Source organism: Saimiri boliviensis, chromosome 5, assembly GCF_048565385.1.
Source record: "Saimiri boliviensis isolate mSaiBol1 chromosome 5, mSaiBol1.pri, whole genome shotgun sequence".
NCBI classification, from domain to species: Eukaryota; Metazoa; Chordata; class Mammalia; order Primates; family Cebidae; genus Saimiri; species Saimiri boliviensis.
In genome coordinates, this window is record NC_133453.1 from 58,726,923 (window position 1) to 58,753,436 (window position 26,514).

Genomic DNA, 26,514 nt, shown 5'->3' on the forward strand with positions numbered 1-26,514 from the left:
CATACTCTATGTCTAATCCATCAACAAATATTGCTTACTTTACCTTGAAAAGGTATCAGAATCTGACCATATCTAATCTCTTCCATTTCCACCACCATCTTTTAAGCCTCCATTATTTATCACCTAAGCTTCTGTGACAGATTTTCTATTTGTTTCTCTTCTCCACTCTCACCCAAACTATTGACAAAGGAACCCTTTCAAACACAAATATTATTACTTCCCTATTCAAAAGTCTAAAATGACTGCATCTCAAGGTAATATCCAAAGTCCTTGCCATAACCTCCAAGGCTAGTCATGATCAGGTGCTGGGCCACTTCTCCCAGTTTCTCTCCTGCTACTCTTCTCATCACTCATTCTTGGCTCTCTCACAGCTCTCTTTATTCAGGGATTAAAAAATAAATTGGTTCAGAAAGAACAATCAAGAACTTGATTATGGATGCATGGATTGTAAGGCACTTTTGACAGGTCCTTGAAATGTCAAGAAGGCAGTTGCAAGTATGAATCGGGAGTCCTGGGTTGGGGAGGAGGCCTGGGACTAGAGATGTCCATTTGCAAGTCATTTGTATATAGCAGGCATCCCCAGATTTTTTACACAGGGGGCCAGTTCACTGTCCCTCAGACTGTTGGAAGGCCACCACATACTGTGCTCCTCTCACTGACCACAAATGAAAGAGATGCCCCTTCCTGAAGTGCGGCAGGGGGACCGGATACATGGCCTCAGGGGGCCGCATGCGGCCCACGGGCCACAGTTTGGGGACGCCTGGTATATAGTGTCATTTGAAACTCTTGGCATAGATGTCCCAGAGAGAGGAAATAAGAGACCTAGGATTAAGCCTTGAGGAATTATACACATCTCGGTCTGGTGGAGGAGGATGGCATTATAAAAAGGACTGAGAAGGAGCTGCCCAGAGGTAGGAGGAAAATCGGGGAGTAATGTGGCAGAAGCCCAGGGAGGCGAGAAAAGAAGACAGGTAGAACTGACAATTCTTTCTAGAAACGTAGTAGTGAGAATGAGATGAAGCCATTGCAGGACAGAGATGTATAGTCAAGGGAAGAAGTTTCTTTTTATGGATAAGATTTGAACATACTTTAAAAAATGATAAGAACCATATGACTGAAAAGGGAGTGATAATAAAAAGGAGGGGGTCCAGAGGGATAAATAGCATCACTCTCCTGAGAAGGTGGGATTGCCATGAGGTCATAGGTATAGCTAATTAATTTTTGAAGCTAATAACTTAAAAAATAAATATTTAAGGGCTATTTCAAAAAAGATTTAACAGTTAGCCTATCTAAATACAAACCTGATACTTTAAAATTACTAAAGAATTAGAACATCTTAAATAATATAGTTAAAGAAAAATAAAATGAGGAAAACAATGAGATGTAATAAATTAAAAGATAAAAGTAAAATACATGAGAAAGAGAAGTCAGTCTATAAAAAGTGACAATAAAATAAGTATGATACATTCATTATTGAATGTACTTATGAAAGATCTACAAAAGACATATATAATAAGACAAAGGCAATTCAGAGTAGACAAAAAGAAAATGTTTGATAAATGTATACGTAAAAGACACAAACAATAATAAAGCATAGAAAACAATATTAAAATCAAACAATGCAGAGTTCAAGGTTATAAATTCTTTATGAACAAAAAGTTATAAAGATGACTACAGTCTATGATGAAGGTAGCATAATTGTAAACTTAATATGCTGAGTAACTTAGCAAGTATTTACAAAGCAGAGTGAGGTGAGTGAGTGAGGTGAGTGAGTGAGTGAGTGAGTGAGAGAATAAGAAAGAAAAAGCAGAAGAGTCACGGGAAACTTGACCATTATCTCTCTCAGGCTTTGAAAGAACAACCAAATAAAAATTTATAATATAGAAGTCATGAATAATACTATAAACATTTATTTAACAGCTATATCATGACTTCTATACAAAGAGAGGATTCACCAATTTTTAAGTGTCTATGGAAAATTTACAAAAAACTGACAACAGGTAGTAATCTCAAAATCTTTACAAATATCCTAATGTAGACATAAGTATGAGCCACTTAATAGATCACAGTGCAGTAAAATTCCATAACTTTGGTTCAACAAACTTTTAGCAGAACCCATTTGCAGAATTCATTTTAATATGAATATTTCAATAATATTTGGTAATATGGAACAATGAGGCACTCACCCATTCACCAAAGTCATTCTCCTTGGAGATATTTATCAAGTGAATAGTCCCAATTTTCAAAATATTTTCAGTTACTTCTTTTTATGAACTTTTAAATACGTTCATTCAGAGCAATATAATAATTCAGTTCAGTCCAATCAGGGAATGTGTCCCACAGATTCCTATCTTCAACTATCACATTCATTTTCAATTCCATGTAGAATAAAAGTGAAAATTTGCTTACCTTGAAATGATAAGTTTAGGTTATTTAAAGGACAAAATATCACCTCAATATACTGATTAGCAAAGCCAATCTAAATTGTGCATGTATAAGTTTTGTTACCAACGACATGACTTTTTTTTTTCAAGTTACTGTGAGAGACAGTAATTTTGTAATCAATGCTAGCATTTTCTCAAAAGAAAGAAAAAGTAGAGACCTCAATTTGCAGTCCTTAATAAGTTAATAGTCTTTATATAGCATCATCAGGTCTGTTTCTTAAATTTTAAATAGCATCCCTGGTGGTGAGAGCCTCCCGTATGCATGGATGGTGAGTAGATGTTGTTTCCAGTACAACAGCTTGAATACATGGAACAAGTCATTTTTACTGGATACCATTGCCTTAGCACCATCTGTGCATACCCAATATATCACTTGCATGTCGTTGTTTATCTTGAAATTATCAATAATTTTAAAATCTCTTTTGCAGTTGTAAGAGTTAACAAAGATTGACCAAACAACGTGTCTTCTTGGAACCCATTATTCAGCTCATATCTGACAAACATGGTAAGATCAGCTGAATTGCTAATGTCAGGGGATTCATCTTAGAGTCTCCAGTGAATATTATGGACTTCATTGTACTCAGGATAATAAACACTGCTCCACATTTAGATCATATCTGTCACTGTCTGATGAATTGTATTTGGTGGAGTTGCCCCCTCAGGTAATTTATCTCCTTGCTTTGTCCCACTAAACATCACTTGCAACTGTTTTTACAGCTGATTTGGTAAGTGTCTCACCAACTGAGTATCACTAACCTTAGCAAGAGAAACCAACATTATAAACTGTGCTTCCGCAACACTGAAATTTTATCTCCCACCACCCTGTGCTGATGTTTCTTTGGTACCTGAATATTCACCTGCTTTTAAAAATTCAGTGCTTCCCATGATAGTCTTTGTACATTTCAAAACTTATGTTTGAGACAAAATGCTTTCTAACTAGAACTCTGAGTGTCCCCAAAACAAACTATATCTAACGAAGAAGTTTACACTAATTGACAGTTTACTAAAATCCAAATTTGAAGTAATTTTCAATATATTGTATAATTTTGTTTTCTTTGTAGCTGGTGCTTTTATAAGAATAACAGATGGTTTCTGGTGATTCATCAGTTTGGTCTTCCTACCATTCTGAAAGCCTATGACCGATTTTATTGCAATCACCCTAGCACCTATATTTCCATCAATGACTTCAGCATTATGCTTTAAAGGACTCATTTATAAAGCACTGATCCATGATAGGTTCAAGAGAAAAGGAAATCAAAGAGTATATAATCCCAACTGCAAGTTATAATTGATACTTCACATATTAAGTGACATGTAATACATCACTGAAAAGAACCACATAATGACATGGAAATTCGGTATATGAGAATTCGTATTAGCAACCGAACAATCTACATTATACGTAAATCCTAGTAGTTTAATAGGTATGCCTGGGCCAGGCACGGTAGCTCACGCTTGTAATCCCAGCACTTAGGGAGGCCAGAGCAGGGGGATCATGAGGTCAGGAGACTGAGACCATCCTGGCTAACATGGTGAAACACTGTCTCTACTAAAAATACAAAAAAATTAGCTGGGCATGGTGGCACATGCTTGTAGTCCCAGTTACTCAGTAAGCTGAGACAGGAGAATTGCATGAACCTGGGAGGTGGAGGCTGCAGTGAGCCAACATCGCACTACTGCACTCCAGCCTGGGCTACAAAGCGAGACTCCATCTCAAAAAAAAAAAAAAAAAAAAAAAAAAAAAAGATACGCTTGATTACCACCATGAAATTTATTTGGCTTATGTAGGTAGGGCATATTGCCCACTTGGCTAGCTTCTTTAGCCTCATCCCATACAAAAATATTTTGAAATCATGAGTTTGATTAAAAGTTTAACTTTTAAAAAGACAAATTTAAATACATAATCTGCATAACTTCTCTAAGCTTTAGGTTTTTTTTTTTTTTTTTTTTTTTTACCATGAAAGGAATAAAAACAGTATTTTTATCACAGAGTTATTGTAAAGATTAGATGAAACTATTCATGCATAGTGCCTGGAAGATCACAAACTCTTAATAAATGATAATGTAAACACTAGATTTGTAATAGACTTTCTTTTAATTAAGAGTATTAGGATTCATATTTGAATATTAAGTCTCAACCCCAGTAACTAGTTAATTAAGCAGCAAGCAATTCAGAGAACAAAAGACAAACTAGTCTGGCTGTGCAAAAACATCTTCCAGCCAGAGGAGTTAATGGCTAGAGCTGAACTTTTTATTGTTAAAGATTTTGCACAGTTTTATTTGCATACATAGTTATATAGTTTTCCACAGCCAAGCAATTATTAGTATTGACAGCTGATACTTACTGAACACTGACTATTCTAGCTGCTTCACATCTGCTACACAAATGAATTTTTGCAACAGCCCCAAAATTGAGTGTGTACTATTACTTTTCCTATTTTAAAAACAAGATATTTGTAGGATAGAGAAGTTATGCTACTTGCTCATAACCACATAACTAGTAAGGGAGAGAATCATGATTGAAACACAGTTCATCTATAATCCCAGGATATGAATTTGTAAATATTTTATGGCCACTTAACAGAAAACAATGACCAGAATTCAGCTGCATATACTCTAGGATTTATCAGTTTTCAAAATATTTCCAAAATATTGGAGTTTCTAAAAAAGTTCTCTTCTACAATTGAGAGATAATTTTAGATTTTTTGTTTTAAATTTAATATACGCATGGATTTCTCTTTGCCTAAGGTTTTACTCACTTTTAAGCACATGCATATAGACATATTAATGATAAATGACAGAGAGGCTTAAATAATTCCCAGCAATCATTAGGATTATTTTGCTAAACATTTTGTACTCTTGGGAGAGGTCCCTTCTGCAAACAATTACCAAGTTTCTGACTTCAAACCTCTGCAAGAGGCTAACTCGATCAAAAAATCATATTTTTAGCTTATGTGATGATAGCTTACTGAATCGGTTGAGTCCTGCCTGTCTTGTTTTGCAAAATTCCACTTCTTTTCAACTGAGTCCTGCATGCCCCCATCACAAATTTAAATTCTTTTGAGCTAAGATATCATCTACACAAAAGAATGGAGTTTTTTTTATAAATGTCTATAATTTACATTCATACCATTTTTAATGGAGGAATATTTCAAGGTAATAAAGTCTTACATTCAATCTACTGACATATGTTTAAGTCTGTTCTATATTCATTTGTTCAATAACAATGGAGCCAGTTCATGTAGCATTTGATTCTGAACTACTGCCCAGATAAGCTTAGAATTAGCCTGATGCTGTAACAGTCTTTACAGAATGAAGTGACTGTAGCACATTTCGCAGGTTTTAACTCAAGTATGCTTGCAGAATGCCGGATAATACTCAGTACAATCACCCAGCCTCTATAACTTAGGTAAATATGTGTAAATTAGTTCAACCATTGTGGAAGACAGTGTGGCGATTCCTCAAGGACCTAGAAATAGAAATTCCATTCAACCCAGCAATCCCATTACTGGGTATATATCCAAAGGATTATAAATCGTTCTACTATAAGGACACATGCATACGAATGTTCATTGCAGCACAGTTTACAATAGCAAAGACCTGGAACGAACCCAAATGCCCATTGTTGATAGACTGGACAGGGAAAATGTGGCACATATACACCATGGAATATTATGCAACCATCAAAAACAATGAGTTTGTGTCTTTTGTAGGGACATGGATGAACCTGGAAATCATCATTCTCAGCAAACTGACACAAGAACAGAAAATCAAACATCACATATTCTCACTCTTAGGAGGGTGTTGAACAATGAGAACACATGGACACAGAGAGGGGAGCACCACACACTGGGGTCTGTTGTGGGGGAATAGGGGAGGGACAGCAGGGGGTAGGGAGTTGGGGAGAGATAGCATGGGGAGAAATGCCAGATAATAGGTGAAGGGGAGAAAGGCAGCAAATCACACTGCCATGTGTGTACCTATGCAACAATCTTGCATGTTCTTCACATGTACCCCAAAACCTAAAATGCAATAAAAAAAGAAAAAAATATATATATAGTACTACAATCATGTTAGTTATTTTGCTGGACATTGAAGAGACACAGTGAACAAGGTAGATTGGTGCCTGTCCTTAAGGAACTTATTTTCTAACTTGCCTACACAGTCAACCGATAAGAGAATTTCAGTATTTGAGGGAAAAAAATCATAAAGGAGGTAACTTTTAACAGTCACAGTTTTATTAATTTAATTTACTTATTTTCTGACTCACCCATATTTTATGACTACCATACAATCAGCAATGGGAGTTGCAATCGGGAGCAGAACACTGACAGAAAAGAGAATAAATTACGAAAAATGACAGAGAAATTGAGAGGCTGAACACTGCCTCTATGGAATACAGTGACATATAATAAGAATCAAATTTAAGTGCCATTAAAAAAGAACTAGAGCTTATCCAGAAGAGCACAACATTTTTATTAGCATGTTTATCACAGTCCATTTTTATAGCACTGGGAATATTAGGGACCAGAAAGATCTATTTGTGTGACTTATAAAGGCATATTATTTAAGCCAGTACTGTTAGCTACATGTAATTTCATAATATAAACAGATTTGCAACTTTTATTTGCTCTGTTTGAAGTGTTTTAAATGCTTCTTCCTGGCCAAATTTGGAGGACAAATAGGAATATGGACAAGGCTCTTTGTTCCTAAATGATTAAACAAATTTAACCAAGTAAAGACTAAAACAATTTTTAATATTCCTTTAGTTAAAAAGTCTCATCTTCCAACATGTTTGGCATTGTTCAACAAAATAATTGTCCCTGCCTAGTTAAGAAATGCAAAATTTGGCATCTAAAATGTTATTAAAAGAAATATCTTTTGAAAAATTAAGTTTCTTGCACAACCCTGATAGGCTCAGATAGAGCAATTGTTCTCTTCAATGGCTTCAGAGTAGAATGCAAAATTTTAAAAAAAAATTTTTAAAAAGAAAAATAGTGATGCTGGGGTCTCAGACCAGAACATTAATTTAGAACCTCTGGTAGTGGGCCTCGGTATTATTTGAATGTTTCTGAGGTGACTTTAATGTATATGAAGGATAGAGAATCTCCATGCTAGACAAATAATGCTAGAAGAGAGGCAAGTGAAGTACAATGAAACCTGAATGCATTCGATTATTATTGTCTAACAGAAATATAATCTGAGTAATTTTAAAATTTCTAGAAGCCACATTACATAAGTAAAAAGAAAAAGGTGAAATATATTTTAACAACGTATTTCTTTAACCCAATAAAATCAAAGTATTCCTTCAACATGAATCATTATAAAAGTGTTAGTAAGATATTTTACATTCTGTTTTCAATACTAAAGTCTTCAAAACCTGGCGAGAATTTTACCATTACAGCATATCTCAATTCGGAAGAGCCACATATTAAAAGTTGAAGAGCAGCCTGTGCCTAGGGGCAACCATATTGAACAGTGTGGAATCATACAAATGCTTTGCTATGCATGACTTATGAAAACCCTTACCTCTATTGAAAAAATACTTATTTATTGAATATATTAGAAAAATGTTGTGACTCAGCAAATAAGAACATATTTAGGAAAGCATATTTTTAAAAGAATGCTATTTAAATTAAGAATGCAAATTCTGTCCTTTCCCTTTTTTCCATTCTTCCAAATATGTTTCTCTTACAAATGGATACACTCTTATATATCTGATAGCTGTTTGTACAGTATCACACAGCGTAAAACTGCCTGGGTTTGTTTAAGGGCCTATCTGCATTCTATCTTGATCACTACAGGAAACATCTCCATTTCTCTGTCTTCTTAACTGTAAAACACCATAGGGATACTGTGAGGGTTAAATGAATTTATATATTTATTTAATAAATTATTACTGCTCAATAAATATTAGGCATTATAATTTTAAAGCCTGCGTCATTTTATTTGGATTGTTTTATTGATTTTTAAAATATGTCTATGTCATTGCACACTATGGACATAAAAAAACTTACAAGTTTTCTATTAATGACATTTATATTGTTTCTAATTTTCGGTATTATAAAAGTGCACTGGTGAATATCATTGTATATGCATCACTGTGCACATAGGCCTGTATATGTAGAGGCTAAATAAACATCTAGAAGTGGAATTTCAAGGTTAAATTTTATGTGCTTTTTTCTCTTTGCTCTATGTTGCCAAATTGCTCTTCACAGACATTCCAACAATTTGTCTCCTAACAACAATATATGAGAATGCTTATTTCTTTTTTCACAAGATGTTAACAAATGTAAGGTTAATTTTTAAAATGACATCTGAAATGCAACTTGATTTGAGAAAGATTTCTTAATGAAGAAAGCATATTGAACTGACTTTGAATGAAAGAAAATCACCAAATACTTTTTTCTAGATTTTAAAAATGTAGATCTTGGAATTCTTAGAGAATTAAGAAAAAAGAAACAGGAGGAAAATAAGAAAAAAATACCATCACTTAATTTGTTCAATATTTTTTCAATCTGAATGGAGAGTACTAATATTTCAATGTCTCACAATAATTAGCAAGTTAATTTCACTAATTTATCACCTTACAAAGTTTAATTATTTCTATAGATCATTTTAGATCACTTTACATCCAATTAGAAAATAAAAGTAGTGGACCTATGGTTTTATAATTTAATTTATACCACATTATGGTTTTATAAATAGCTCATATTATTAAAAAATAAGTTGTCTCAAAATTGGACTTATGATTACTGATAAATGGATTCCTACAGACTATAGTTATAAAAGACTAATGATCAAGCCCCTGGGATGCCCCTTTGTCTTTATTCTAGTTAGGCCCATTACCCCTGAGTCAGAGCTTGAGCTGTGCCGTAGGAGTTTGCTGTCTAGGGCTTCCCTCTCATTAGCAAGAATGAGAAAAAAAAAAGAGGATGTCCCAGAAAATTTCTGGCAAATTTGAAGGTAGTATGCACTCCCAGTTAAGCAAATTGAATAAACCTGACAGTATAATACTTAGGAAGGCAGATGTTTAAAAAGATTCTGCTCTAGATAGATTGGGGTTGAAGTTTTTTTTCTCTTTTTCTTTTTTTCCAGTTGTGGCCACTGAAGCTTTGAACACCTGCTTCCCCTTCTGGCTTTGTTAATCTCAATAAAGAAAGAGATTCCTGTTAAGAAGGAGGGAGAGGTTAAGTGTCCAGAAATATTGCACTAAAGCATGAAATTATAAAGGGAAAAAAATCAACTAAAAATAGTTTCACTTATGTGCTATTATTCAGGGAAGATTTCATTTTGGCATTTGTCCAAACTGTGTCTTAAAAGGAAAAACAGGCAAAAATTCAGCACTGTGAATGAAAGCCTTCTCTGAGAATCTTCCTTTCTTTATGATTAATATTAACCTTATCATCCTATGAATTCTTTCTGAATAGAATGAATGAATGAATAAACAAGCAACATATGGAGCAGGTATGAACTGAGTGGATGAGAAAGGGAGAGGGATCCTAAAAATAAAAAAGTAAGAGAAACACTGGGGAAATCATAGCTAAAGAAAAGGGTAGTGAGACCAGATGACTCACTGAAAAAGAAAGCACATTGTTAATAATATTTATAGGTCGAGAGTCTCTAATAACGGATAATGATATAACTACCTATGTCATATGCCTTCTAGGAGTGATCTGTGTGTTTGTATACAGAGTGACATGATGGGGTAATATCCCAAAATTTGGTAAAATATCAGTGTATATTAATTTCTCTGCCATGTCATACACATAATATTTAGGTTATATCACCTCATAACAAAAATTATGATTATTTAATTTGTCTTTCTCTTAGGTTCTATTATATCTGCATACCAAACCTAAAATGATTTCTCATTAGGTAAAGTTGTAGCTGAGCTAAAAAAAATTCTATATGAGAAAACTAACTTGATATGAGAAAAGGTTTGTAGGTGTTTACCTATGTAAAATTAAGTACCCAAATCAGGAAAAAGGAAAGAAAATAAAACAGATTTTAGATTTGCTGTAAAGTAAACCAAAAGCATACTCAAATCTGAACAAAACAAACCAAATTATATGATTTTCATGAATTTTCTTCTAAGCAAATATTTGCTCTACACGTTGATATTGCACTTCCGCACTGTACTATAAAATACAAAGTTTCACAACTGACATGACTAAAGTATTTGTCTCTAATGTATAATTTCACAAGTTCTTTGTCACAATCAGACATCCCTGTACTATGTCTTATGATCACTAAGCGGAAAGGCAATGAAGCTAAAGAGGCCACCCAAAGTTAGAAAAAAAAAAAAAAAACAAAAAAACCCTGAAAGTTGTTTTTTTTTTAAATGTAAGACAAGCCAAATGCCACATCAGAAGAGAGCAAATTGTAGAAGACTGAACAAAGAGCTTGTCTTCCTACTCCATAACGTTGAAACATTTTTTTAAAATATAATGTGATTGTAATCACTTGCTTGAATAGAGAAATCTCACCACTCTAGCAATACATTTAACAAACTAAAGAAAAACAAATATTGGAAATCACAGTGTGAGAAAGCTGAACTCGAAATATGCACTTGAGTGTTTTTGTCTCTGAACCTTTAGCAGAGTCCCAATTTCGAAGGCGGTAACCCAGAGGCACGGAACAGGTGTGAGACTGGTGACTTTTGCCATGTCCTTTTTTTAGAGTCTGCTGCTGGTATCGCTTTTGTCTTTGCTTCTTCACTCAATTTCCTCATTTGATTGGGTGGTTTCTAGAATCCCCTCCAGCTCTCACGTTCTTTAACTGTTTATGACAACCTCTTTGGGGTAGCTATAGTGTGGGAGGGAACACTAGAGGAGGGGAATTCACTTCTGCTGACCACTGACCTACATTTCTGTCCCCACAAACCACACTTACCCAATATGATTCTCTTTTTGCAGATAAAGGAGCTAATGATCAGAGAAACTGAGTAGCTTTCCTCACTCATCTGAGGAATTGGGAAAGCTGGAGATCCAATGAGCTATTTATGGCCCCAAGCAAGCATTTGCTCTCTCTACAACAGTATTAACATTTTATTTGACTTTGCCCAAAATTGTCTCTGAAGATCTGATTTAAACAATCTTTAGATTACCAGAAATTCTTATAAAATTCTAATTTCCTCCCTCTGTTGCTGTTGAGCCCTCCATCTGATGTTTCACTTTTCTAAGACCCGTGTTTACTTAAACCATTGACAGTGTATAGTTCCTAAAGACATGTTTCTCCAGAGAAAAGCTGAAAATACTATTTTAAGAAGTCTCTCTCTCTCTGCTTTTGTTTTCTATTCCCGATTATCTAAAAACAATACTCCGAGGTTCCTGCAAATTAGAGTGAACTTTTGTAAAGGGAAAAGCCTTTGTAAGAAATACCTATTATAAGCTGCAGTTCTCCCTGATCACGCCCCACCCCAACCCCTCCCTTAGCAGCTGCTTCTGCTGCCTCTAAGCATCTACATCCAGCACTGGGGCATTTAATTTTCTGTTTTGGAGCTGAACATCAGGGCGTAACCAGCCCTCCTGCTATACATTTGTAATATAATTAATATGAATAGGAAATAAAAAGACCACTCATCCCTCAGGCACCATGCTAAACATTGATGTGAACTAAACAAACTTGGTCCTCTCCTGGAGGAGCTTAGAGCATAGAGCAGGATCATTCAGTAGAGTCCTCACACACCTCATATGGCTATTTAAATATAAATTAATTCAGATTAAATAGAAGTTAAAGGTAAGTTTCTCAGTCACACTAGCCATAATTCAAAGGCTCAATAGTCACATATGGATAGTGGCTTCCCTAATGGACAGCCCGGATTTTAGAACATTTTCATCAATACAGAAAGTGGTAATGAACAATGCTGGTAAAATTGATTACTAGAAGCATGGAATAAAATCAGGGTTCACCTGCCAGGACAGTAACACCAAGTCAGTGCAGGAAAGAATTTTTTTTTAAAATGGGTTTTTAGGTTTGGCATAAAACTTGGAAATAATGTAAAAATATAGATATGCACATACATATGCAAGTTCTGTATGTACCTGGATCTATTTCTAGAATTTCCATTCAGTTTTGCACATCAGTCTTTTTATCATGAGCTAGTAGCACACTGTTTCAATCATAAAAGATTTATAGTAAGTTTTAACATTTGTTATAACTAGTTCCCACTTACAGCTTCTCTTTTTAGTGTTTTGTTTTGTTTTGTTTTAATTGAAACGGCCTCACTCTGTAACCCAGGCTGCTGGAGTGCTCACTGGCTGGCTCACTACAACCTTGACCTCTCAGGCTCAGTGATTCTCCTGCCACAGTCTCCTGAGTAGCTGGGACCACACTTGGCTTTTTTTTTTTTTTTAAGTTTTATAGAGATGGGATCTCACTAATGTTGTCTAGGCTGGTCACAAACTCCTGGGCTTCAGCAGTCCTCCTACCATGGCCTTGCAAAGTGCTGGGATTATAGGGATAAGCCTCCGTGCAAGGCCCTATTGTTGTATATTTGTTTTTCTGCATAAACTTTAAAATAAAATTGTCTAGCTTCATAAAAATGCATGCTGATATTTTTATTGTACTTTTCATATTTTCACATTTTTTGTTTGAAATATTTTTCCACATTTTTAACCTGATTTTTTCAGAGTATCTTTGGTTATAACATAGATTGCTATTTTTCTTTGTAAAATGCAAATTTTGTAATAAATAATAAATTAATAAATACATCCATATTATGAAATCATGCTGCTCCTTCCCGTGGAGACATCCCTCTTCATTTTATGAAGAAAAATAGCAATTATTTTCCTTTTTCATTTTATAAAATTTTAATTGAACTAAATTTGCCATTTTACACCTTTTTAAATGTACAGTTTAGTAGTATACTATACTAATTCTATAGCAGAATTATGAGCATTTTATATACCATCATTATGATAGCAGTCTTATATTTGTGTATGTATTTACCTTTTATAGATAACTTTATATTTTCATATGGTTTCATATGAAATAATATTATTGCATTGTTGCATTTTTCAACATGAAAGCATTTTTTTCTTTTATATTTATTTATTTATTTTTAGTTCTGGGGTATATGTGCAGGAGTGTAGGTTTGTTACATAGGTAAATGTGTGCTGTAGGAAATAGTTATTTTCAACATCAAAATTATATATATAATATTTATTGAGCCTATTTTTTGTTAAGATTATATGTATACTTATTTAAATCCTTGCAAATATAAATTATTATCTATTTTACATATGAGAAATTTGAGGTATGCAGAGATTAAGCCACTTGCCTAGAATATTTAAACTGTGTTATCTAAAATTAGAGCCTTGCACATATTGAAAATGTGAACCATTGCTTATTTTATAGAGTGATATTTATCAGTCCAAGTTATACAAAATTCCATAAAGAGAAATGCATTTGGTTCACTTGTGTTATAATAAGCAGAAGAAAGATATAGTAATTACTTTTACTGAATGTGATTTTAAATGGTCAGTGACCATTAAAATGCATATGATAGTTGGCAGTGAAATAATATCAGACTGAAACTGGAGAAAGTTGTGTTCCACCTCGGTCATTATTATTGCTTAGCCAGGGATGTTTTCTGGTGATAGTTAATCCCTCTTTGTAGCTTATCTTCTCTACTTTGAAATGGCATTGCATGTCTATTTGTCTCTCAAGTTCTGTGGCAATAAAATGAGTGACAGTACATAACAATGCATGGAGATAACAGAAATATAGTCAGGTCAATGATACCTAGAGACCATTTCAAAAGTTTGCCAGGTAAATTAATTGAACTTCATATTTTTTAAAAACCTTATTTAATTACAGGTCAACACTTCTCCCTAGATCATTCTGCTTCCTTCACTTAATATTTTTTGTTTTATTTGTGCTAAGTCAAAAAGGATGCCTATTGGTCATCTGACATATTTCTAAGCCACTACACTTCTTTAATTTAAAAATAGCTGCACTAATATATGCTGCCATGTAGACAATATTCATCTAAAAGTCTAACAATTTCAATTCTTTTGGTGTAGAAAAGTATATCAAGAGAATTTGGAAGGACAAATTCTTACAAAATGTATGTGGCTTTCATTTTCAGTACTTCCTATTTTCATTTGGCTTTTTCTCATGGGACTTAACACACTTCTGCTTCTTAATATGAACACTTAAAAACACTAAGTAAACTTTTAAGAGGGCAATTTTTTTAATGTGAGTACATTTTATTACTGGTTAAAAATGTCATAATTACCCAAATTATAAGAGAATACATTCTCGATATAAAAGATTTAATATAATGTAACAAACAAGAAATACAGGGTAAAACAGAAAATTTCTTTTGTTCCTAACTCATTTTTTCTATTTAATTCTCCTGAGATAACATCAGAAGCACTGTTAATAGATTAGGTGTGTTTCATCCAATACATTTTTAATGCATTTATTTTTCCATGTACATGTGTTATTCTATATCTTGCATTTTTCCCCCAGCAATGTGCTTTCAAAGTTAAGAAAAATAAGATTTATTCCATTTAGATACTATTAAATTATTTGACCTTAAACATCTGTTAAATTTAATATCATCTTTTGTCAATAGGCACCTATAAGCAGTGTTTTATTTTTTAGGCTAATTTATGTTTTATTATTTCATCAGATTCCATTCTTTTGGCAAGGTACTGAGATGACTTCATTGTTGGACTATTTAGCGTTTGAGATGCCAATTGACATAAAATATAATTTGTATTATATGCCTTTAATAAATTAGTAAGTGATGCTTTTTAATTTTTTGTCAAATTTTAAGCTACCGAGGTATTTATAGATTCTATTTTTCTAATTACATTCAACCTCTCATATAGAAGCATTGTTCTTTCTTCCTTTAGTTCAAGGACACCAGTGTGGATCTTGTGCTATTTGCAAATGGAATGTTTCTGGGAAAGGGGTATAAAAGCAAATAGTTTTTAAATGATCACTGATATATTTATGGAAAGCTAGAAGGATTTCCAGGAATAACTGCTACAAATGAGATTTTTTTTGGTTGTGGTTTTCTCAAATTATTTTCTCACTTCATTTGGATGAACCATGACTAATCGAACTGGATGTTGTTTTAATTAAAAATTAAGCATTTAGAATTCAGACAGTGGATGTCTTAAAATATATGTCCTCGTGCTGAGTAATCTTCCCCTTTAGCAAGTGCATTGCTAGGATGTTCATATCAGAAAACTCAATCAAAATTTGTAATTTCTTATAACAAGTAACAAGTCTAATGAAGAATAAAAAATTATTCTCTCTGGCTCTGAAATGGAGTTTTCTGCGTTAAAAAGTGTATAACCTGAGTGTTCATGGCAAAGAATAAGAGTGTACCAAACTGCAACATTATGAGAGAGTGGCTCAGGGAGGTCACCAGCCACAGGAAAGGAAAAAAAAAAAAAGGAAGGGCATGGTTAACTCTCACAAAATGCCACTGATCTAGATTTAGATCCAGGCTACAAATAAATTACAAATAATTTCTTTTATGTGAAGAAATTGTTAAATTTTCACATTTGCCTACTTTTGAGTCACAATAAGTTTCTTTAGCAAAAAAAAGTCCTAAGAGTAAGAAAGGGATTCCTGCTTTACCGCAGAGAGCAATGCAGTGATTAATTCCACCATCTGAAGCAAAAGAACTCAGAGCAAAGATCTGCCTTCTACATGACAATTCCAACTGAGAAAAATAGTTTCTGTCATTGTTCTTTAATATAATTTGTTTCACACAATATGTAAGATTTCTAGTCTCTATATTACTGAAGCGTTCATGCTACATGAATTATCTTTCCTATTTAGGGTACTTGAAAACTCTTAACAAACATCAACCTGAGCCATTCACCTCTCTCTGTTTAATTCACTATTACTTGTTCTATTGGAAAGGGTAATGAGATACCACCACACGCCAGTTAGAATGGCAACCATTAAAAAATCAGGAGACAACAGAGGCTGGAGAGGATGTGGAGAAATAGGAATGCTTTTACACTGTTGGTGAGACTGTAAATTAATTCAAACACTGTGGAAGACAGTGTGGTGATTCCTCAAGGATATAGAAATAGAAATTCCATTTAATCCTGCAATCCCATTACTATTATTGTATCATTGTTTACAATAGAAAAGACTTGGAACCAACCCCAATGTCCATCAGTGATAGATTGGACAAAGAAAACGTGGCACATATGCACCATAGAATACTATACAGCCATAAAAATGGATGAGTTCATGTCCTTTGCAGGGACATGGATGAAACTGGAAACCATTATTCTCAGCAAACCGACACAAGAATAGAAACCAACTACCACATGTTCTCACTCATAAGTGGGTATTGAACAATGAGAACACGCAGACATGGGGAGGGAACTTCACACACTGGGGCCTGGAGGGTGGGAGGGTAGAGGAGGAATAGTAGGAGGTGGGAGGACTGGGGAGGCATAGCATTAGGAGAAATACCTAATGTAGATGACGGGGCAATGGATGCCGTAAACTACCACCACAGCATATGCATACCTCTGTAACAAACCTGCACAATCTGAACATGTAGCCCAGAACTTAAAGTATAATAAATATTTTTTTAAAAAGTTAAAAAAAGAGGGTCATTTCTTATTTTGCCCAAAGACTCATGCATCTCTAGTTTGATTTCTGAGTTAGTAGAGTCAGTTTTGAAAGAAAATATATTAGTAGTCTTTGGGAGGTAGGTGTTTTGTTTTATAAAATAGTGGCTTATTAATCCACAGTATATTCCATTTAGAAATTTTTGAATGATATTTTTTCTAGGACTGTATGTGAAGCATGTGACTTGCTTTTGTTCCCTTTTAGGCACGTTCATCTTCTTGCCTCTGTGGGAACATCACCATTTTCCCATTCATCTTTAACTCATTTCTTTCTTTCACCGTGTCCTTTGTCCCTACACCTTATGAGAGAGCTACTTGGAGTAAAATTATTATGCATTTTATAGATAAGGGGGCTAAGGCATATAGAGATTATGCAGCCTTTCCAGGGAGATTCAAGCTGGGGATATCTAAAAATCAAAGCCCATGTATATGAGAGAGCCGTGTATGTATTCCTTCTATACCTGTCTAGACCACACTCCAGTCAGGGACTTTGTTACAGCAACATTAAGCTAGACTAGCTTTAGTACAGCTTCCATTTGAATCATTATACATCCTTTCAAGGTCCTATACACAAATCATCCCACATTACCATCCCTCTTCCCCTAGCTCTTCCTGGAATTTCTTCTCTGTCCTTACTGCCGATTTTATACCAGAGATTCTCACCTTGACTGAATATTAGAATTACCTCTGTAGCTTTTAAACCACATAAATGCATGGGCTTCACCTCAGACCAATTAAATAAGATATTCTCATGGTGGGATCTGGGCATTCATTATTCTAATGTGCAACCAGAGTTGAGAATGATAGGCTTAAATTTATCTTTAAATATCAGTCTGAGCCCTACATTGTGAGCTACATCAATCCATTGGCCCTTATCCCCAAAATGCCTACTTATAGGGCCTTAAATTGCTATTATCATTTACAATTATTTCAGATATTTTCATTCAATCATTTCAAGTACTTCAGCATTTATTAGGAGCCTGTTGTGTGCAAAATATAATCCCCACATCTGTTACATATGTGGTCTTCTCTCTTCAACTAATCGAAACCACTCTGAGAGCATGGGTTACATCTTATATTTCTTCTTCGATCAAAATAGACCTAATGCATTTATAAGTTCATGCTAGATCTCAATAATACTTTTCTGCTTAAGATTTTTCAATGTTTATATTTTATTCTTTTAGTTACCCAGTTTTTCAGCAAATACTTACTGAACTGCTATTAAGTGGGAGATACTCTGATAGATTTAATATGTAATTTGGGCAAGGCGCAGTGGCCCACGCCTGTAATCCCAGCCCTTTGGGAGGCCGAGGCAAGTTGATCACCTGATGTCAGGAGTTTGAGATCAGCCTGGCCAACATGGTAAAACCTCATCTCTACTAAAAACACAAAAATTAGCTGGGTATGGTGGCTCATACCTGTAGTCCCAGCGACTCAGGGGGCCAAGGCAGGAGAATCACTTGAGAATCACAGGAAGCAGAGGTTGAAGTGAACCATGATTATATTATTGTACTCCGTTCTGGGTAACAAAACAAAAGTATATATAAATATATATAAATAAAAGTATACACACACATACACACACACACACACATACTTGAGATATATATATGTATAATTTGATTCATTTTAAGAAACAATCTTCACCTTTGGCTACAAACACTTATTTGTTTTTTAAATGGATTTCTGTTTTTATGTTTTGAAGTGATGTTTACTTGTTTCTATATTAGACAATGTGCCAGAATAACATATTTATTAAATACTTCTTTAGCCAGACATTCTTCTGAGTTTGTTGTATCTGTAGATTTACACTATAGTTCAATCGCATGACACAGTATGTATACAGAGAGTACCTTCTCAGAGGAGAAAGGATTGCTCAAGGTTACCTGGACAGTAAGGGGCAGAGCTGGGACTCCAGCCCAGATAGTTTGGCCTCAGAGCATGCCACTTTCCCCTTCTACTACAGTGCTTCCAGAGACGGTTTTCAAGTAAACAGACAATTCTCCAGTTTGGGGAACCTGTTCATGGTTTAGAAAGATCTATACTGCTTAGAAAGAATTCTAAAATAATTATAAATAAAAATGCCACTAATGATACTAGAAGTGGCTTTCACCTAAATGTCATTAATATCACAACATATATTATGGAGTAAGTACTAAGAAATCTTAATAGCTGATAAGAAGAGCCTAATTGTTTTCGTTTTTTTCAGCTTAGGTTATTAAGAATGTTTATAATCTCTACTCTGCCCCCAGATGAGGTTTATATTTTTAAGTAGCTAAGAACAAACTTCTCCCTTCTAGCTTTACCATTTCACGATGTGTTCAAGGAGGAAAAAAGCAAAGGTTTCAGTTACTAAGTAAACAGTCTATAAATGTACATCCTGTCTAAAAAAAAGCAGAGAATATGAAACCAAAGGATTCTCAAGATGAAGAAAGGGCAGAAGATCTACGACCATTTTACAAATATCTTTCTTCTTCTGGACATTTTTCTTTTACCTTTCTTATATAATTTTTATTTCTCTCATTTTTGCCTTCTTTTTCATAATTCACTACCTTTTCTATTTTTCTTTCTTCTCTGATTCATTTATGAATCTCTTTGGTAGTGGTAAAAAAAATTCTCCTTAAAATGTATCTCTATTAAAAACATATACAGAAAATTTAAAGTAATAAACTTTGTTTTATTTTCCTAATTTATCTGTCTTCTTTACCCACTCTACTCTGCCCATCTACTTTGTTTCATAATAGATCCTTTATTTCACAATAAAATCTCTCTCAGTCTCCACATACGTTAAAATAACAAAGCATCTCCCTATTATAAATGCCAACTCCTAATTAGGAACACTTAACTTATTAAAAGTTGGTAGCTAGGTGCTTTTCCTTTGAAGAGATGTTAATACTGTCTTCATGTATATTTAGTTCATAAATATTTATTGAACATTTAACATATGATTTTCTAGACATCATTAGGTTCTAAAAATCAAGGTGTCTTGAATTTCCCAAGTTGTCATTTTAGTATTATGCACTGTTAACTATAATAATATAAGGTTTTTACAACATTAGCTTAATAATATTTTTGCAGGATAAAATTGTATTTGTATTTTATTTGACCAGGGAAGTAATAAACTTTCTACCATTTTGTGGTAATTTGGAATAGCCTTGCTCACAGCTGTCAAGAGATTGGGGAAAAGAATAATAAATCCATAATTTATCATCTTTTAGCTGGCAGATTCACATCACAAGCGGGCATGAACACTGTTCACTATTAACAGTCACATGGTCAACTGAACACAAACTACAAAATGAGGAAACGTCAAAACTTTCACTTTCCTCATAGGCTCCATTTTATCAGCATAATCCAACTGTTTTAACTATGCTTTTAGAGATAAGAAAGCATACCACATTACAGATACATATGAGTACATACATTCGTGAATTGCTACAGCAGCCTCTAACTGTCACTATAGCTTTCTAAACCACAAACAGTGTCTCCACTACACACAGAGAGCAATTGAAATATTTTAAGCAATTCTCTCATACAATGGTTTCTTTTCTGTTGACAGTTACTCTGAGTCTTTGCCTTGGACCAAGGGTCAGGGGCACCGTGAGCTGTAACCTTTGATGCCTCTCACCTGCAGATTCCTTGCAACCCCTCCCAGGCATTCATAAGAGGGCTCCACGGTTCAGGCAACTGTAGTTTGTGCATTGAGTCCACAAGGAGGAGATGACCTTTGTGAGCTTAGGGTATAAAACTTCACATTTCACACTTGGGTTTTAATCTGCATTATAATTGCTTAATAAAGAAGTATTTAACTAAACACACTAGTACTTAGTTTTTTGTTGTTGTTTGTTTGTTTTGTTTTGAGATGGCGTCTCATTCTGCTGCCCAGGCTAGAGTGCAGTGGCGTGATCTTGGTTCATAGCAACCTCTGCCTCTTGGGTTCGAGCGATTGTCCTGCCTCAGCCTCCTGAGTAGCTGGGATTACAGGTGTGCCACCATGCCCAGCTAATTTCTGTATTTTTAGTAGAGATGGGTTTCCACCATGTTAGCCAGGATGGTCTGGATCTCTTGACCTCGTAATCTGCCCACTTCTGCCTCCCAAAGTGCTGGGATTACATGTGTGAGCCACTGTGCCCAGCCTAGTACTTAGTTTTAACCATTACACTTGCCAAAGTAAGTTATACATAATATTCAGCATGATTTCTATGCCTCTAACCAAAAGAGGAAATAGTGCTCTCTTTTCTTTTATTTTTTTTAATTTTTTAATTTTTTTATTGCATTTTAGGTTTTGGGGTACATGTGAAGAACATGCAAGATTGTTGCATAGGTACACACATGGCAGTGTGATTTGCTGCCTTTCTCCCCTTCACCTATATCTGGCATTTCTCCCCATGAATAGCTGTCTCTTTAAAAATACTCCTCCTCTTTTAAACTATATTATTGATTCTGATAATTAATTTAAATGTGAAAAATGATCAAGATTTTAAAAAGTTTATGGGCATGGAATGTTTTCCATCTGTTTGTGTCCTCTCTTATTTCCTTGAGCATTGGTTTGCAGTTCTCCTTGAAGAGTTCCTTTACATCCTTTGTTAGTTGCATTAGGAAGAATCAATATCATAAAAATGGACATACTGCCCAAAGTAACTTATAGATTCAATGCTATCCCCATCAAACTACCAATGACCTTCTTCACAGAACTGGAAAAAAAACACTATAAACTTCATACGTCACCAAAAGAGAGCCCTCATACCCAAGACAATCCTAAGCAAAAAGAACAAAGCTGGAGGCATCACGCTGCCTGACTTCAAGTATACTACAAGGCAACAATAATCAAAACAGCATGGTACTGGTACCAAAACAGAGACATAGACCAATGGAACCAAACAGAGGCCTGGGAAGCAACACCACACATCTACAATCATCTGATCTTTGACAAATCTGACAAAAACAAGCAATTCAGAAGAACCCCCTGTTTAATAAATAGTGTTGGGAAAATTGGCTAGCAATGTGCAGAAAGCAGAAACTGACACCTTACACTAAAAATTAACTCCAGATGAATTAAAGATCTAAACATAAGACCTAACACCATAAAAACCCTAGAAGAAAACCTAGGCAGAACCATTCAGGACATAGGCATAGGCAAGGACTTCATGACTAAAACACCAAAAGCAATGGTAAGAAAAGCCAAAATAGACAAATCGTATCTAATTAAACTTCAGAGCTTCTGTACAGCAAAAGAAACAATCATTAGAGTGAACTGGAAACCAACAGAATGGGAAAAATTTTTGCAGTCTACCCATCTGAGAAGGGACTAATATTCAGAATCTACAAGGAACTAAAACAGATTTACAAGAAAAAACAGAAACAAACCCATTCAAAAGTGGGTGAAGGATATGAACACTTTTCAAAAGAAGACATATGAGAAGCCAAAAAACATATATTAAAAGTTCATCATCATTGATCATTAGAAAATGCAAATCAAAACCACATTGAGATACCATCTCACACCAGTTAGAATGGCATCACTAAAAAAATCTGGAGACAACAGATGCTGGAGAGGATGTGGAGAAACAGGAACAATTTTACACTGTTGGTGGGAGCGTAAGTTAGTTCAACCATTGTGGAAGACAGTGTGGCAATTCCTTAAGGATCTAGAAATAGAAATCCCATTTGACCCAGCAATCCCACTACCGGATATATACTCAAAGGACTATAAATCATTCTATGATAAAGACACATGCACACGTATGTTCATCGTGGCACTGTTTACAACAGCAAAGACTTGGAATCAACCCAAATGCCCATCAACGATTGACTGGACAAAGAAAATGTGGCACATATACACCATGAAATACTATGCAGCCATAAAAAATGATGAGTTTGTGTACTTTGTAGGGACATGGATGAATCTGGAAACCATCATTCTCAGCAAACTGACACAAGAACAGAAAATCAAACACCGCATGTTCTCACTCACAGGTGGGTGTTGAACAATGAGAACACATGGACACAGGGAGGGAAGCATCACACACTGGGGTCTGTTGAGGGGTCTAGGGGAGGGACAGCAGGGGAGTGAGGAGGGTGGGGAGGGGTAATGTGTGGAGAAATGCCAGGTATAGGTGATGGGGCAATGGAGACAGCAAACCACCTTGCCATGTAGGTACCTATGCAACAATCCTGCATGATCTGCACATGTACCCAGAAACTAAAGTACAATAATAAAAAAAAAAGTTTATGGTATTGTGAGGGGCAAAGCACAGTTTTTTTAGGTCTGAATAACCCCAGTTTGGATACCTCTTAGGGCCTGTCTAGGTTTCAGTAGTCTGTCTAATGTCTCTGAGATTCCAGATTTTCACCAATAAAATAAAGAGAAGTAGTATTTACCACATACACTGAGCATGGGCTTAACTGAAGTAAAATGTCTGGCGCACGCTGGACCCTTAGTAAATATTAGCTCTTGCTTATAGTGTGGAGGGTAAAAAAAAAAAAAAAAAAAAAAAAAAAAAAAAAAAAAAAAAAAAAAAAAAAAAACTAAGTGAACATGTTTCGTTTTCGTTGATTTTAGAACAATTTTTCTATTAATCTTAAGGGAAGTTACCAAATTTCAATTATAATATAAGGAAATAAAATTTCCGAGGCAATTTTTAAGGCTCGTTATTTTCTGAATTAACACATATGGTGAACTTAGGATGTTTGAATGGTAATTCAAGAGGCAAGAATAATTTATATCCGAACAACTGCTTAAGTTCTATTATTCAAGATCCAGTGAGAAAATAAGAGTTACTCAGTATAGTTACTGTCTTTTAAAACTCTGTTTTCCCCTGTAGCAAAATGAGCCTCCATTTATGACCAGAAAAGCTGAATGTGTTTTCCTTGAGCTTATGCAGAAGTATCTACAATTCATCATGACTATGCAAAGAGAAACTAGATTTTTTTTTTTTTTTTTTTTTTTTTACTTATGCTCTAGAGGATGAGGAAAACATCCTGTAATAAAGAGTAGTCCCAGTTCCTTGCTGAAGAAGCAAGCTAAACTCCAATCTGGGAAGATCTGTATTTAGTTATACTCCCAAATTCACATGGTTACTAGGGCAATTGAGAGGACTTACAGAGGTTCAAGGAATTACAAAAGTCATACTTACCACCAAAACCCAGTCTGTAACCAAGGCTAATCTAATACTAAGGCAGTTGTGGTCAGTCAAAAATAATGAAAGGGTCATTTCTATGTTACATAAAGAGAAGGGCTGCTGCTTGATGCTAACTTTCCTTTATTGCCTGCTGTCATAGGAGTCTGAAGATAGGGTCCCAGGGGAAGGCAGGTAAGGCCTGACTCCAGCTCCAAAATACCACACAGAGGGACAACTGAAAGGGAGACTCCAGGACCCTAGGTGACCTGCCACCAAGCTAGCAAGACTTGGCTAATCTTTTACATGCCTTTGACCTCTAATTAATAAATAAATCCTGCTTAAATATGGCTGAATAGTCTTTTCAAACAGGAGCATAGAGTCTTGAGTAATTTTGAATCCTGATTCTGCCACTTTGCTATCTGACCTTGAGTCAGATAATTAACTTTCTCATTTGCAAATTGAACATCACACTAATACATCCTGCATAGAGTTGTCACTATGATTATCTGAGTTAATATTTTAAAAGTATTTAGAATACTGCCTGGTCAGCAGTAGGTACTTTCATTGAGTTTTAAAAATAAAAGTAGTACATCCCCCCACATATATCACCAAGATATTAAAAAAATTATCGCTGATTTTTGCTGAAATCTTAATTCAATTAGGCAATAAGTCAGTTTTTAACATATTATTACTTTTATTATTTTAATAAAATCATTAAATATCTAAATGTATATTAGTAATGTAATTAAAATATATAAATATACAAATATATAAATCACATATACTACACAATGCTTATCTATTTTATTTAATATGCTAATGTATAGAGTTGTACCTTTGTTTTTTTTTTTTTTTGAAACAGAGTCTCGCTCCAGGCTGTCACCAGGCTGGAGTGCAGTGGCGTGATTTTGACTCATCACGATTGCCGCCTCCCAGGTTCAAGTGATTCACCTGCCTCAGTCTCCTGAGTAGCTGGGATTATAGCCATGTGCCACCATACCCAGCTAATTTTTGTATTTTTAGGAAAGACGGGGGTCATCACGTTGGCCAGGATGGTCTCAATCTCTTGACCTTGTGATCCACCCACCTTGGCCTTCCAAAGTGCTGGGATTACAGGCGTGAGCCACCGAGCCTCACCTGGGTTCTACTTTTAAGCACAGTAAGTTTCAAGGTCTGATTGGAGAGATGTTAACTCTTCTCTCTCTCTCTCTCTCTCTCTCTCTCTCTCTCTGTGTGTGTATATATATAATATATATATAATATATGTAACATAAAATATATATTTACATATATATTATATATATGTATAAATAGAGTGTTTTTGTATAACTCATAACACTTCTACAGCTAAACCATTAAAGTTATGCTTGAATTGTCAACACATTATATCATTATTTTCAGGTGATAAAAATATGTGATTTTAGAAAGCAGTCTGTACAAAGTAGAGTTACTAATCTAAACAATCTATATGCAAAGAAATAAAATTATGATGTGGTTTCTGCTTGAAATAATATTTGTGGTTCCCAAGTATTTTTTTCTTTTACATTTTTTGTGACATGATATAGCTCATTCATAAAAAATATTGTAAGAGGATGATTGGTAATGAAACATAGGACATAGGTACTACCATAATTTACAAGAACCTTCACTATGTGTCTTACACATGTAAACTTCAAAATTCTTCATTCTTGTTTGCAATGATTAGTACCACAGAACCGACAAGCTGATGCACTTTTTCTCCTCTGCAAATGAGTGTCATGTTTCTGTTGCTAGACCTACTTGTGGATATTTGGACATCTATATTTGAAGGATCATGGGGTATTTTGCTATTTGTTTCTTTAAATATATATTTGAAACTAGACTATGCCTAGAAAGAGAACAATAAGCAATCATAATCTAAAGATTTTTTTAACAATAAGAAATATCAAATCAATAGCTTTTATTCAAGACCATAGCAAAAAAACATTTTAAGTGACTATTGATTTTTTTTTTAACTCATGTTTGGTTGAACAGACTAAATTAACTTTTGGTTTTTAAAATAATATACAAAGCTCTATGCTTGGTGTTTCAAAAGCAAAAGCTCTTCTTTTAACTTTTGGATACATTTATAGAGGTGAAAAATACTGAAGAAGTACATTCTTGTTTGATGCTAAATAAAATCAGTCAATCCAAATGGTCTGACATTTTTCTTAGGAATTAAAGTGGCATATTGCTATCTTATTCTTACTTTTAACCAATTTTTACTTTAGTTTTCTCTAAAGTGGGAGCCATGTCTGATTTATACTTATATGTCCCCAGAGTATTTACCATATATTATATACTAAATAG